The sequence below is a fragment of the Lissotriton vulgaris genome, chromosome 4_1, assembly GCF_964263255.1.
Source record: "Lissotriton vulgaris chromosome 4_1, aLisVul1.2, whole genome shotgun sequence".
Classification (NCBI taxonomy): Eukaryota; Metazoa; Chordata; class Amphibia; order Caudata; family Salamandridae; genus Lissotriton; species Lissotriton vulgaris.
The window spans coordinates 89,732,812-89,748,463 of NC_141691.1; the positions used below are offsets into that span (position 1 = coordinate 89,732,812).

Here is a 15,652-nt window from a genome sequence, read left to right on the forward strand (position 1 = left end):
AATGATGATCTTGCCTCTCATAAATTATCTCATTAGCATGCTGCCCATGATGCTCTCCGACAACTTTTAAAAAAAGGTAGATAATTATTAGCAACTTCCTATGGCAAGGGACAAAAATCAAGGATCTCCACAAGTAAGTTGAGGCTCAGAAAAATCAATGGAGGAATAGGCCTACCTAATTTCAAAAATGATCAAATAGCATATCTTTGCAAAGAAGGAGCTGCATGGTATATGGATAACCCTAATTACAAACCCCAATGGGTGGATGTAGAATTAAACCTCACTAAAGGAATTCCCCTCCATGCAATTATGACAATGCAGACCACTAAACTGGAACACTCTAAATACATCATAATAAACACTAAAAAAGCCTTAACACGACTGGATACCCTTTCAACAACAAATATGGGAGCTTCAAATTTACAGGCGATCTGGAACAACCCTGCAGTAAAAATAAATAAAGAAAGCATATTTTGGAAAGAGTGGTCACACAAGGGTATTAACTTCTTCAAGGACCCATATAATAAGACTTCTCCTATACCCTTCTCCACACTTAAAAATGATAAACGTTTAAGTGAGTTAGATTTCTATGAGTTTCTGAAACTGAAAGTCCAGATCTCAAAGCTTAACTTGATTTTTAACCCCCCCCCCCTCACTTCCCTTAAGACTCGCCCAATTAATGAGTACTGGTCACATAGTCTCAAAGATCTACAAACTACTTACTGCTCCTCTTACCGGGTAAGCAACATTTGAGTAATGTATCAAAATGGAAGGCAGAACCAAACAGCAAAACAATTACTTTGGACTGGCAGCGAATACATACAATGCCTTTCAAACACAAAATCTCCCCTACTCTTTCACAAACAAAATTCATGATCATAAGCAGGATATATTGGACCCCTGCAAGACTATTTAAACTAAATCTGACACAGTCTCCATTATGCTGGAATTGTAACTCTGATACAGGTGATTTAAAACATATTCTCCTGTTATGCCCTTTGCTACAATATGTTTGGAATCAATTTTTCAAATTCATCTCACAGACATCCAACATCTCGCCGGTTAAAGAGCTATCATATATTCTAGCAGGCTTATTGGATCCTGACCTGACAGGAGGGGATGACCGCTTTCTGCTTGACCTAATGCTTACACTTGTGGGTAAAATAGTACTGTGCAATTGGAAGAGTTTTGGGAAAATCTCATTTAAAAAACAGCAAGAGTGGCTAGCTTTTTTAAGAGGTGCAGACAATACCGCCTTAAACACCTCCCCTTGGAAACCCAGACATAGGAAGATTTGGAAAGTGCTTGACTCTACAGCTAAAGTCTTTAAACCCTCCTGAGTGACCGGACCCAGAGGTGCCTAAATCACGCCACCTCACGGACCCCACTACTTATGAACCCTACCCACGGGGATTAAATCAAGGTTCCCTTTTGAAAGTAGCGTGCACTACTTTTAGTCTTATCCTTTTGACCCCGAGCGCTAGCTTCTCTCTTGGTACTCTCACTCCTTTCGTACCACTACTACTTTCTGCCTATCTATTCTCACCTCTACCCTTTTACTTTTGTCATTCTATCTCTCTGGACTCATTCCATGCTAGACAAAGGATTATCAATAACAACTATGATAATATGACAAGAAAAATGACGGAGAAATGCATAAATCAAGCTAATTGATCTGCCACTGATCTACCAGTGTTAAATATGCTGATTTCTTGATGACTTGGACACTATGGCTTGATTACTATCTACTATGCTTCCCTTACTAATTTGCTATTCATTGCATTTATCCGACTACAATGTACCGCCTGAAACAACTTTCACTGTCCTCTAGCAATGGTGACACGGATGACTTGATGTACCTGTACTACTTTGTCCTATTTTTTTTTTGTGAAAAACTTTATTCACAGCTGCAGTATCGTATATTTGCACATTACATTACACAGTGTCAACATATCAGCCGGTGTTTTCTATTTTCACCCCGTGCATGTCCCCAACTTTTTGTTTTTCAACATTGATACTAATAGGAGACATTAACATTAGTAATATACAATTCTGTCGCATATCCGCATCATAAGATGATACAAAGGTATTGTCCAAACGTTCCTTCGCCCCCCCACTACTTTGTCCTGTTTTTTATTTATTTTGTGTTTGAAAAAGAAAATCAATAACATAATTTTGAAAAAAAAAAAAATATATCACTCACTACTACAGGAAAGACATTCACACCCAATTGTATTTATTTATTTTATGTCCTTACAAAGCACGCCACTCCCCCTAGAGGATACTGCGGCGCTGTAAAGCTCCCCAATGTTTCACCTAGAAGAACCGCTGCAGAAGTGAAAACCTAAACCCAAGGGGCCCATCATCGTATTTTCTCTCCATGTCCTCTTCTATGAACATCATCTTGTTTCTACCAAATTTCTTATTTAAATTTTAACCTGCCTTTTCATTTTCTTTTACACCCTTTCTACTGCAATATAAACCCACTCATTGAATGATTTAAATTGTGACGGTCTAGGCTGTGGTTTGGTATCAAGCATTACCTAAAGAAAATTGCATGTTCTGGTCATCAGATGTACTCTCTTCCCATTCTTTTAACCACATATTTGTGAAAAAAAAAACCAATCAAAATCATTTTGAAAAGTGGTGAACAATCTGGAAGACCTTTCTCCCTATCCATAGTCAGATTAGAATGTTCCTTCAATGTACCACTCATTTTCATTCTGACCGGTTTAGAACAAAAAGGGGAAAAACATCAACAAAGCACCAGTCACAGCACAGCTAAGGGAAAAGTCAACCAAACACAGAGCAAACTAAAACGGTAACCAACCAATGACAGTGAGATAAGTGATGACCTCTAACAAATGTCTGCGCAGCTCCTCAGCATCTGCCAATCAACTGCAGCGTGACTTTTCTATGAACAGAATCAACACAATGCCATCAGCTGCAACACATATCTACAAACAAAATGACCTTCTCTACTTAAATAAAGATGGGTAAGGAAATCAATCTCACCAAATGAAGGAACAGTACCCTTTGCAGCAGAATCAATCACACACAGGCAGATTTCCCATCGGTGGCAAATCACCTTGATCAGTGCAATTATCTCCAGTGCACAAGAAAATAAATAAACCTGGATTAGAACACATTCACAAGTAGACCTCTATTAACTCAAAGAAATACCCCACAGAGGTGGGAATGTGGCGCCTCACAATTATGCACCTCCACTTTACAGACAAGTTCAATTAATATGGATATCCCCAGATCTGAGATTTCAACAAATCCATTTACCAAAACTTCACTAACAGCCTCACAAGAAAATACCACTAATTTACAACAACAGCATTACAGTAACTAAACAAGTGTCTAGGTCAGTGTTTCCCAAACTGTGGTCCGCGGACCCCCAGGGGTCCGTTACACATTCCCAGGGGGTCTGCAGGATGCAGTTTTTAAAGCACTTGAAAGTATTTTGTATAATTAGCAGTTTTCAAACGACAATAAAAGTGTCAAGATAACACCAGTGATTAATGTACCTGCTGGGGAGGGATGAGAGTTTTGTCCAGTCCTTCTACACCCCCTCCCGCCAGCTACGCTCCTCCAACCAAGCCCTTGCTGCTGTACCTCGCATCAACAAAACCACCATGGGAGGAAGATCCTTCTCCTACCTGGCAGCTAAAACCTGGAACTCACTTCCCATTCACCTTCGCCTCACTCAGAACCACCTAGCATTCAGAAAGCAACTTAAAACTTGGATATTCGACAAGTCATTCCCCACCCTTCTTCAAGCGCCTTGAGACCCTCTGGGTATGTAGCGCGCTATATAAATTATTTGACTTGACTTGACTTGACAGCTTTGAATTATCTAATGTAGCACAGAGGGTTAATATGCCTACTGCAAAAAAACATGTCTAATGCATTTTAAAAAACTGAGATTGTTTTAGTACTGTGCAGTTCATAAGTAACAAACGTAATCTAGTACAGTGACCTATAAACTGCCATCAAAGAGCTGCTTGCAAACTGCAAGGTACAAGTTAGTGACATGTTTTTCACAGTCTCATTATCCTGATACTGCTAAAAAGGTTTATTTGAGTGGAAATACATTTTATTATTAAAGTCAATGCTAACCACTGTGTTATGTTCTGAATCCTGAGATTGTGCTTTTCCAGACCAATCACTATTTAAGAATGCCTACCAGTATGAATGACGTGAATACTACACCTTGTAGTCCCCTTTGCCTTATGTGACATTTTCTATACATTGATTTACATGTATGCTTCACTGTCTCTATATGTGTGTGATGTAAAATGCCTTACCTCATACAACGGTATGAGAGATGCTATACAAAATAAAAAACATGTGACAGAGGGGCTATGGAGAGATGAGAGGTACTGCTGGAGGGTGATAGTGGGGGAATCATTGAAGACCCTCAAAAAAGATTGTCGTATTCTGGTGCATCGTAAGGACTTAATTTACTATTCTTTAAAAGCTAATACAATTCAATATGTTATGAGAACTGTGTTGTAGACGGCACCATTGTTTCCTAAATGTTTTTTGGGGGGAGCATCCTGAATCCCCTTTTGTAGTGGTCAGGATCACTCACTGCACTTGGTCTGCACCGTATGGGGACTGGTCTGAAATCATTTGCCAGGGCTGCTATGGGTTTCCAGTCTGGCCCTGGCAGGAGCAGGAGCCTCGTACTGCGAAATAAAATCATTCATTTAAAAGTTAGTCAGAACCAACCTTCCAATTAATTTTTATCAGTTTTTTCAAATTCTTTCAATATAAAACACAACAGAAGTGGCAGAGAGATTTGTTAGCCTCCTTGGCTTAACAACACGCTCCGCCATTTCAGAAACGCCAAGCTGCACCTATATTTATAAGAATATGATGAAGATCAGTGTTTCCCCTGCGCTTGCACTAAACTTAACTTTGTGGCGCCAACGCAGGCACCCTTGCACCATAGTGCAAGGTTGTCTGCGTTCAGGGGAAGATTGTTTATGTACAGTAAGGTCCCCCTTCCTGCACATGAACAATTTTGAAATGCTGTTTTGTCACTTCTATATGTGCTGCTTAATGCAGCATACATGGAAGTTACAAAATGTCATTTTTTTAAAAAGATTGTTTATGTGCAGGAAGGGTCACCTTCCTGAACATAAACAATCGAAGGCGTTTTGCAAAAAGAAAGAGAATTAAAGCATTTCTCCTTGTTTCACCAGGTTAAGACCAGGTTTTCCATGGTCTTAATTTTTGGCGCTGCCTCCCATTTACGCTGCCCGCGGGGTTTGCCACAGCTTCTTTAGTAGGTAGTGCATAGCGCCAGGACACCTCAGGGTAGCAGCGCGCTTTAAAAATCCCATTAACATTAACGCTGCCCTTGTTAATAGGGGACAGTGTCAAAATCAATGGGTGTTGTGGTGGAACGCCCACCGCAACACCCAATGCCCACCCCTTTCACACTAAGCATTGGGTGAAAGGGGGTGTTATTTACAAGCCAGCGTTAAGCCATGTTAAGTGACTTAACACTGCCTTGTAAATAAAGCAAAGCCCCTATCGCCATGAGAATGTTGCAAAAAGTGACGTTCTCATGGTGATAAGGCTTGTAAATATGCCCCTAAAATACTTACTAATTCGAGTATTAGTTTTGTGTGCACATGTGTGTTTATTTTTTTCGAATTACTGTTTTAATGTTTCAATTTTAAATCCTACAAATTGCTTGGGGGTCCCCGGCTTCCAGTGGTGACTCAATCGGGGTCCGCAGGAGTCAAAAGTTTGGGAACCACTGGTCTAGGTGGTTTATCAAAAAGCTCACACGGAGCACAATTCATAGCAAAGACTCACAACTAACCATACACTTGATAAAGTTTAAAACACAACACAATACACATTGTCCTATTTTTACTCAAACTAATTTGTTCAGCCCAGAAACATTGTAGCACAGCAAATAATTAAATTGAGACATTTGGAACCAAGGGTAGACAAATTCGAATTATGGGGTACCATGACATTTTGGGGTGAGTACAGACTTTGGAGAGATCTGCCTGCAGCATTCTCCATCAAACAAAACACCATCTTTGATACATACAAATGTATTAGATAAAACATTGATGCGGGATTGGGGCCAGTGTCAAACCCCAACAGAACATGAGGCAATAGGGCCCATCACAAACATCCCAATATATCAAACATTAGGGAACTAGCAGCTAGATTCATCAAGCTAAATTGCACTCGCAAAGGGCCAGATTCTGAGAATCTGGCCCTTTGCGAGTGCAATTTTTGCATTTGGGATTCATCATCCCAAATGCAAAATTCGCTAATTGAGAAATCGCACATTTGCGAGGAATTGCATTTAAGGAATCTCTATTTGAGAATCCTTAAATGCAATTCATGAACCATTTTAAAATTGCGAAATCGCAATTTTGGGCTGCTATTTACCGCGAGGTCAAACCTCGTGGTAAATAGCGAAAACTTAGAAAAATGCATTTAAAAGAATTTTTCTAAGTTGCATGTTACACACACACATGTCCTTTGGACATGTGTGTGCACAACACCAATGTAGATTGCATTTCAGGGGTGCTACAGGGTGTCCTTTGGACACCCCTGGCACCCTTGAAATCGCTTCCTTATTTGCGATTAGCTAATTGCTAATCGCAAATAAGGAATAACTCCCCATTCATTCCTATGGGCCTGTAGGCCCATAGGAATGAATGGGGAGTTATTTCTTATTAGCAATTAGCTAATCGCAAATAAGGAATCAGTAGGAATCGCAAATTCAATTGCGATTCCTACATGAATCCCGTTTTGCGAGTCCTTAATAGCGATTCCTTAATAATCGCTATTAAGGACTCACAAATCGAGACCATGATGAATCTGGCAGTAGGACTCCAAAAAATCGAGAATCCAGAAAGTCTGCAGCAAATTAGAAAACCATGAAGGCATATTAAAAATTAATAAGTCTTTACAGCAGGCAAGAGAATAATTTTGTCTCAATGTAGGCAAATGTTCATAGGGAATTGGCTATTAAATTCAAGCAGCAAGGTCTGGTGTTAAGATCAGCCTCAGAGAAAATTTCAAAATAGTTAGAATGCCAGACAAACCAGCCAAGGTTTTAGTTTCTGAGAATCGGGGCAGGCAATAACATGCCTCGCCTCCTCCAAAAACAGCAGCTTTTATGATAAATTCACAACAAACAAACATGATCAGCATAAAATGAGCAACATGTACCTAGCACCGATAAATAAACACAGATTAATGCAACATTACCGAACACCATTTTCTAAATAAACAGAATATTGAATACTCGTTTGACATCGAAGCAATGGATGTGGCAGTGTAAAGTTTGTTACATGAAAGTACAATGGGCAAATTGTTTAATGAATGAACTTCTATTTCATAACCCTAGAATGTGTAGAAGCCTTGAGTGTAGCAGCCTAAATGAAAGCTGAATACACCGTGTTTTCTGCAGAGAGCAGAAAGCGGTTCAATTGTGGCATTATGAATGCTTGCTGAAAGGGAGGAATGAAACAGAGTCTTTTGCAGGAAATCTAAAATGAATAAGAGGCTTAGTTCTGGCCTAGTGTGACTAACTTAAGAAAATTACGTTTATATACCGAATAAGCTACTTTAAACATATGTAAGTAATAATTCATTAGAATAAACTTTCTACAGGTCATCATGGCGTGTGTGGTCTGTGGTGGTGGTATGCGGCGGCTGAAAGAGGTTTCAGCGTCTCTCAAGCTCTCTTTATTTTCCTACCATTTTGGGTAAAACTCTGCTTTCGCTTATGTCAAGATTGTTGCCGTCCTAGCTTCATGATTGATCTTGTCGCTGGCGACGAGCGTGGTAGATGACATAGCCGTCATGCAAATGGGAACCGAGGGGGATCTTGGTGTGAACCGGTGTCCCCCTGGGGTTTTTCGCGCGGTTGAACGATCCACGCAACGTGATAGGTGTAGGTAGGCAGGGGCGGGCTCTGTTAGGCAGGTTATTTATAGAGGGTTTTTGGCGGGAAGCTTCACTCTGAGGAGATTTGTTCAGGCAAACGTTTTATTGACTCTTCGTTCAGACCACAATGTGGACAGTGGGTGTGGGTTGAGCATTCTGCTCCTTCATCGTCCGAGGTTGGCGGCTTCATACAGGCTTCTGGAGTTGGTAAGTTGTCAGCAGCTTCTGGCAAGAGCGATGGGAAGTCTGCATCACCTACAGTCTCTCAATCAGCGTCTGGCGTTTCCAGAATGCGAAGCAGGTTGAGGCTTTTGGTAATGTATCATCTACACAAGGCGGATCAGGAGCGGATTTCTGTATTACGGCCAGGCTCTCTGAGCAGAGGCCTGTGACCAATTGGAAGTCTTATGACGGCGGGGTACGGGATGGTGAAATGCCAGGCACTAGCAATGATGAATTTGAAATATTGGATGAGCATTTTGATCAAGGGCTTGTGGCTGACAATGCAAATGAAGGGGTTTTTGAGGAAGGTTTTGATGATAATGCATATACTTTGGGTTATGATCATGTTTTGACAAAAGGGGGTCCAGGGACAATCAATTCTTCTAGTATGTTACAGAAGTCAAGAGCGGACAGTGCGACGGATCAAGAACGGCGTCACGGTCATCGTCGTCATGATGATCCACAGGAATTTCAAAACCTTGCTGCTCAGTTAACGACAGGTAAGCCTCATTGGTGGGCTTCTTGGTCACAACATTTGTCGGGCAAGCATAATCCTGTTTCTGTGGGTGTTGGTAATTCACATGTAAATGAGTCTTTGGGTTTGGGAAGAAGGGAAGATATGGTGAAAGTAACGGATCAGCCATCGTTCTCTAGTAGTGTTGCAGGGTCATACAAAGCTTCAGGTCAAGACAAACAGGTTTCAGAGGTTGGCTATTCCAGTTTGGGCAGGAGTCAGTCATTTATAACATTCATAAGAAGCTCCCATATATGGGTTTAGCTATGCCCTTGGGGATGCACCTTTCAGACAAAACAAAGAAAATAATTTAGCAACATGAATTCGTTGATGTTTTCAAACTCCTTCATAGAGATATTCAAGCTAAGGAGGGGAACAAAGCGGAAGAATGGGAGGTTTCTAGATGTCCCAGAGTCCCTAAGTCTATTGAGAATTGGACTGCTGCATTTTTAATATATGCAAGTGTATATTGTGAGAGACACCAAGATAGGGCTGTAGCCATGTTTAAATACATGGATATTATTCGTAAAGCACATTTACAATTCGGTGGCTATGCATGGCTCAACGATGATGAATAATTTAAGGCTAGAGTCAGTATTTTTAATGATAAACCATGGGACGAGGTGGATCAAGAACTTTGGTTACAGTGGATGTCCTCTACCCAGTCACCTGCGATGATCCATACTGCAAGTAGTCTACCAATTACGGACCGGCCCTTTCTGCCTCGCCCGCCCACATCAGGCGGGTGTTTTTGGTAGAGGACAACTGCCCACATCTGGCTCCTGTTGGAATTTTAACCGAGGCGTATGCACTAGGCAATTTTGCAGGTTCAAGCATGAATGTTCACAATGTGGAGGGAAGCCTGCCATTACCCAATGTTTCACAAACCAGAGTTTCGGGGATCAGGGGAGGTTCCAAAGAGGTAGAGGTGCAGTTTATCAATTTATACCAAAGGGCTCATACCCCAATTAAGCTGCAGTTATTGATACCATGGTTGGAGGTGTATCCCGATTCAGAAGCTGCCTCTAAATTGTTTTGGGGATTTAACACCTTGGCTGCTAGTGGTTTTCCCCTCCTGTGCTGAAGGATCTAGATCCCCATTGTTCATGACAAGGTCAGCTCGTCATAAGCACAGCTCCAGTGTGCCTCATGACGAGCTGAGCGCGTCATGAGCATGGGAGGGGCTAAAGATGGTTTCAAGATAGGTTATCAAGGGCCACGATATCTTAGATGGGCTGACAACTTGAAATCCGCCAAAGAATTGTCTCATATTGTTCAGAAGAAACTGGATGTTGAGTTAAAAGCTGGCAAGATAGCGGGTCCTTTTAGTCAGTGTCCCTTACAGAACTTGATGGTATCCCCGTTAGGCTTAGTTCCCAAGAAATTGGCTGGAGAATCAGATTAATTTATCATCTATCGTGGCCGGAGGGCCAATCTATTAATGATTTCATTTCCCCTACTGACTCTAATGTCTCATATGCTTCTGTTGATGATGCCTTAAGATTGGTGCAAACGGTTGAGGCTGGTGCTGGACTAGCAAAATGCAATATTCAGTCTGCTTTTGGTTTACTACCTATACATGCGTCGGATTTTGAGCTCCTAGGAATGATTTTAATGAAGCATTTTATGCAGACAGAATCCTCCCTATGGGTTGTTCAGTGTCTTGTGCTTTTTGTTTGAAATGTTTAGCACTTTCTTACAGTTGTGTTTTTTGAAGAGGAGTGGTCACAAACAGGTATGTTCATTGGAGAGGCACATTCAGATCAGTGTTTCAGAGTTTTAGGCATTTTTCAAGGCATGGCTGAAGAGTTTGGTGTTCCGCTGGCTCCGGAAAAAACTGAAGGTCCTTGTACCAAACTCCCTTTTTTGGGGATCGAGATCGACACTGAAGCTATGATGGCTTGTTTGCTGGTTGCAAAGGTGGGTGAAATCAGGTCTTTTCTGTTGGCAGTTCTTGACAAGGATAAAATTGAGCTCAGGCAGCTTCAGCGTTTACTGGGCTACCTAAACTTTGCCTGTCGTGTGGTCAGAGCTGGCAGAACTTTTTGCAGACAGTTGGGAATGGCTATGTCAGGAGCATACCTCCCTCATCATAGGATTAGAGTTACTAAAGCCGTCAAGGAGTACCTTTTGATTGGGCTCACATTTTTGGAAGATTTCAATGGAGTTTCTCTCTTTTTTGTAGAAGACAACACTATTTGGCAGATCCAGATATTTTCTGATGCTTCTGGGGCCAGTGGTTTTGGCTTATTTTGGGAAGGTCGCTGAGGTGCGGAGAAATGGCCTCAACATTGGCTCCAACATGGACGCAGTATTGCTTTTCTTGAATTGTTTCCTCTTATTGTAGCTTTACTAGTTTGGGGTGAGGAATTTCGAGACAGGTGCATGCTGTTTTATATTGATAATATGTCTGTGGTGGAGCTCATTAATAAACAAAAAGCGAAAGATATACGGGTGTTGCGCCTGTTGCGGGTCTTAATGCTACAGACCCTCATATTAAATATTGTTTTCAGAGCTAGGCACATTCCGGGCATTAATAATTCAATTGCAGACGTGTTGTCTCGCTTTAATTGGCAGAAATTCCGCAATTTGGCGCCGGGGGCGGACAACTTCAAAGCTTCGATTCCGCAAGACATCTGGATGCTGGGGGATTGAGGATCATCAAGTTGGTCGAAAAGTCTATAGCTCCTTCCACCAGACGCAGTTATCAACAGGGCTGGACTGAATTTTTAAGTTATGCTAAATATCACAGCTTTCAAGAGACATCAGTTGGTAACAAATGTTTCATTTTACAGTTTGTGTTGTATTTGATTAGTAAGGGTTTGTCTCACACAACCATTTCTGGGAAATTAGCTGGGATTTCTTTTTATGGACAGTTATGGTGGGGTCAAGACTTGGTGGGGGATGTTTAGCTACGTCGTATGTTGAAAGGCTTTAGTAGAGAACGCGCACATTCCTTACCTTTGTGTGAACCAATCACTTTTGTTCTTTTACAGCAGTTGAAAATACAATTACCATTTTGCTGTTATGACATGTGGGAAGTTTCTCGTTTTAGGCTCTGCATTATACGGTTATTTTTTGGTGCTTTTAGGGTTTCGGAATTGTTGGGGTAGAGGGATCAAATGGATATTCAGACCAGTGAAGTTCATGTTCAACGAGGAACAATGAGGATTCTGTTGAGGATGTCTAAAACTGATCAATTGGGAAAGGGCACATGGATTCATTTAAACAGTAGTGGTGTACAGGAATGTTGCCCTCTGGGGGAGAGTCACTCGTAAGTTCTCCTGATTTTCAGCATGGGGTTATACTTTCGCATCGCAATGGGAATAAGATTACCAGTGCTCATTTATTGGCTGTTTTGCGCAAATCCTTGATCTTGGTTGGGAAAAAACCCTTATTGTTTGGGACTCTTTCCATATAGGTGCAGCTACTGAAGCGGCCAGATTGGTTGGGGTTGGGAGGATATTAAAAAGATTGGTAGGTGGAAATCTGCTTGTTGCTCACGATATGTCAGAAAATAATGGCATCTAATTATTACATGGCTGCACACTAATTTTGTTTTTTCCACCTAGGTTTTGTAATAAAAGCTCATTATCATCGAAAAAGCGTACATGGATTGTAGGCCACTCCTTCATTAAATGGTCAACCAAATTTGCGGAGCGGCAGTTATACGGCAGAGCTCTTGGACTTCCCAGCAAAGGCCACAAAGTCCTCTGGAAAGGGAAAGGTAGGATGGGGTGGGAAGGTTTTTTGCCAGGCCCGGACTGGCCATAGCGGGCACCGGGCAATCCCCCGGTGTGCCACAAGGGTGTGGGCCGGTTTCGATCCCCTGGGGGGCGATTTTGTTACAGGGCCGTTTTTGCAGCATAGCTGCAAAATCGGCCCTGCAAAAATATCAGCCGAAAACCGGCCCTAGCAAAGCCCTCGGCGGCCCCTCCAACCCCCCCCTGAGTGGGGAGGGGGAGGCAGCCGAGCCCTTTGCCAGGGCCGGTTTTGGTTCCCAGTCCGGCCCTGTTTGTTGCCCATGCTATCAGAGTTGTCGTCTTCAAGAGGATTAACGGATTTGTTAATCATTCACTTAGGTGAAAATGATTTAGTACCATTGTTGGGTCTATACCTTTTAAAACAAATGAAATTGGATTTAGCAGTGATTAAGAACAATTGGGTGGGTACGTCATTAGTATGCACTGAATTTATTTACAGGCACCATCATGCTGCAATGGAAAAGGCTCGCAGAAAGCTAAATCGTGCGAGGAAATTTGTTTGTCATACTATGGGTATTAAGGTTTTGACCCATGAGAACATCACAAGCGTCGAGGATCATCTCTTCAGGGAGGATGGGGTCCATTTATGAGACATAGGTCAAGCATAGTATATGATGGAATTGAGGGATTTGTTGGCGGGATTTTGAAATGAAAATCTTTGGTGTGATAAAAATTCAAAGTAACCTTTTTTTTCTTCCCACAGATTTTTTAGGTGGGGCAAGGAAAACTCTTTGGTTTTCCTGAGTTGCGCTGTTTGGGGGGTTTAGAGATAGTCTGGAGCGGGTTTATCCTTCTCTCTGGGAGGAGGGGGATAAAAAACTTGATAGGTAAAAGAAAAGGAGGGGAAAGGAAATGATGGGATTGTGCAGTACATGGGGTATTTCTGAAAGTCTCATTGGGAATATTTTGGTTTCTATTTCTGAAAAAGGTTTTAAGCATAATGACTATGCGGATGTTTGTTATAACAAGGTTTGCTTTAAGGAAGAGTTTTATCTGTTTACCTGTCTTAACAAAGTGACCTTTTTTGCTAAGTCGATAACGGTGTGTGGATTGTTCTTATTGCGCGAAGAAGCACATGTACCCCAGACACAGTCTCCATGACCACAGACAGTTGAGTTCTCCTGATGAGTTTTGTAGACTTGCTTCCAGTGTCGGCAAAGTGGGCGGCCTATTGGGCTGCAGGACGACAGTAATGGCAGCTATGCGAGTTGGACTACTGCTTCAAACGTTTGTGCTCAGCGTTCTGGGCCACCATTTTCCAACTAATCAAGCTCAGGATATGGACTACAAGTGCGCTTCATGCCATACTGTCGGCGCGCCAACACAGGAACGAGAAGAGATGAAGGACAAAGTGCACGACGGCATTGTGAATACATGTGGCCATCTTGGAAGTTGCCGCCTTATGAAAACAAGGAAAGCTTACCAGCTTAGTACATATTTGAAAGAATTCTCAAGTAAAATTGCTATCATTGGTGATGCAAATGTCATAATATTTACTTTTTTGTTGTCAAAGGTTACCCTTGAGTAGATCTGCGAGCATTGTTAATGCACGCTTCATAGCTCTGACGTTTTGTTGTCAAACCTGCTGTTTTCTAAAGTTTGAGGTTAATTTTACTGGCCAGTTTGTCTGAATAGAATTGTAATTTCTGCCTTCTTCTCTCCAAACTTTTTGCCTTTTTGGCTTTAATGGTTCACACATATACTCTTCCTTACAGGAATACGTTTATCACGAGTCGATTTACATTTACAGTTAAATTGATGAAACATATTTGAAGGGGCAGTAAACATCAGAATTAAGATATGTATATTGTAATTTTGACGATTTTAGAGCTTTATAATTCTATGCTTTAGTGCATGTTTCCTCTGAAAGGTTAGGCTTACACCTATTATGTCATGATCTGACCAAAACAATGGAATAATTGACTGGTTAAAATGTATTAAATTTAAAACCCAAATTGAATACACTGCCTTTAGTTTAAATTGGGCTATTCGTAAACTGAATTAATCCAATTAAACCAAGAACAGCTAAAACTTAATTGGCAAAAGGGCAATGTGGACCTAATTTAATATTAAAATTCCCTAAGAGTAAGATAATTTCTTCCCTCACAATTATTAGCTTAGTGCCAAAAATCCCGAATTCGACTATTGCGCTGTGGGGGACGATATATCACAGTAGTTGTGTTTGGTGAGAATTAAGCACACCTGTAGTTTTGCAGAAGGTTAATTTACTTTTTGCCTGCAGGTCTTAAGGATGCTCAGAATACTTCTATTTTATTACTGTGTTTAATATTAATGTTCCCAAATGTTCTCAGTTTTTGGAAATAAGTGAACTAAGCCACTGGGAAATAAACCGACTTGCCAAATAAACCAGTGTCTATAGACATCGGTGGTTCAAAGACCACTATATGAATGTCACCTTCATGACGGACAATGGGGCAGACCAGCGGTCAGGTGTACTAACATTAGGAATTGTGATTTACAAAAAAAATGGTCTGGAGATTTTTTTTGGCACAAATAGGTTTAGTGCCTCCCGCAATTGTGTGTGGGATGCTTTCAAGTCGGCTTTTAGGGGGGGGAAGTTTAGCTTTTCTGCCAGGCAGAGGAAAGAAGTCCGGAAAGAGCGGGAAAAATTGATAGGGCAATTAAGGGAGGCAGAGGAGCAACACATAAGAGATATTATAGGGGGAAATGAGACCGATCAAAGTCTTCAAAAAATGTTGTCTACTAAGGCTGACCTGAATAAATGGATAGCACTGAAAAATGCAGACGAATACCAAGTGCAAAGGATGAAATGTATAAAACAGGGGAGCAGGCTGGGAAGCTTTTGGCATTGGAAATCAGACAGGGATTCAGTAGGAATATTATCTCTAAAATCCAGGAAGGGGATCAGGAGTTTGTAGAGTCAGCTGATATTCATAGGGTGTTTAAGAACTTCTACCAAAAACTGTATAGAAAGGAGGATAGGGTAGTATCGGTAGGGGCGGAATTGGGTGATATTGGTCATAAACTACTAGATCAGGAAAAACTAATACTCGATGGCAACCTGTCTATAAGTGAAGTGGAAGAAGCTCTGCAGGATCTGGCGGCTGGGAAGGTTACAGGACCGGACAGTATTCCTATTGAGGTATACAAATGACTGCAGGATGTGTTAGTCCCATATATGCTGGATTTATTTAATGGTGTAATGTGCTCTGGAAGTGTCCCTGAATAC

General features: G+C 41.4%; 1 protein-coding gene across 2 annotated transcripts in view; it reads right to left on the bottom strand.

The window, feature by feature from the left end:
* The window catches only part of STARD8 (StAR related lipid transfer domain containing 8), a 565,518-nt gene that overhangs the window by 391,899 nt on the left and 157,967 nt on the right, over window positions 1-15,652 (bottom strand). The gene's annotated exons all lie outside the window — the stretch shown is intronic.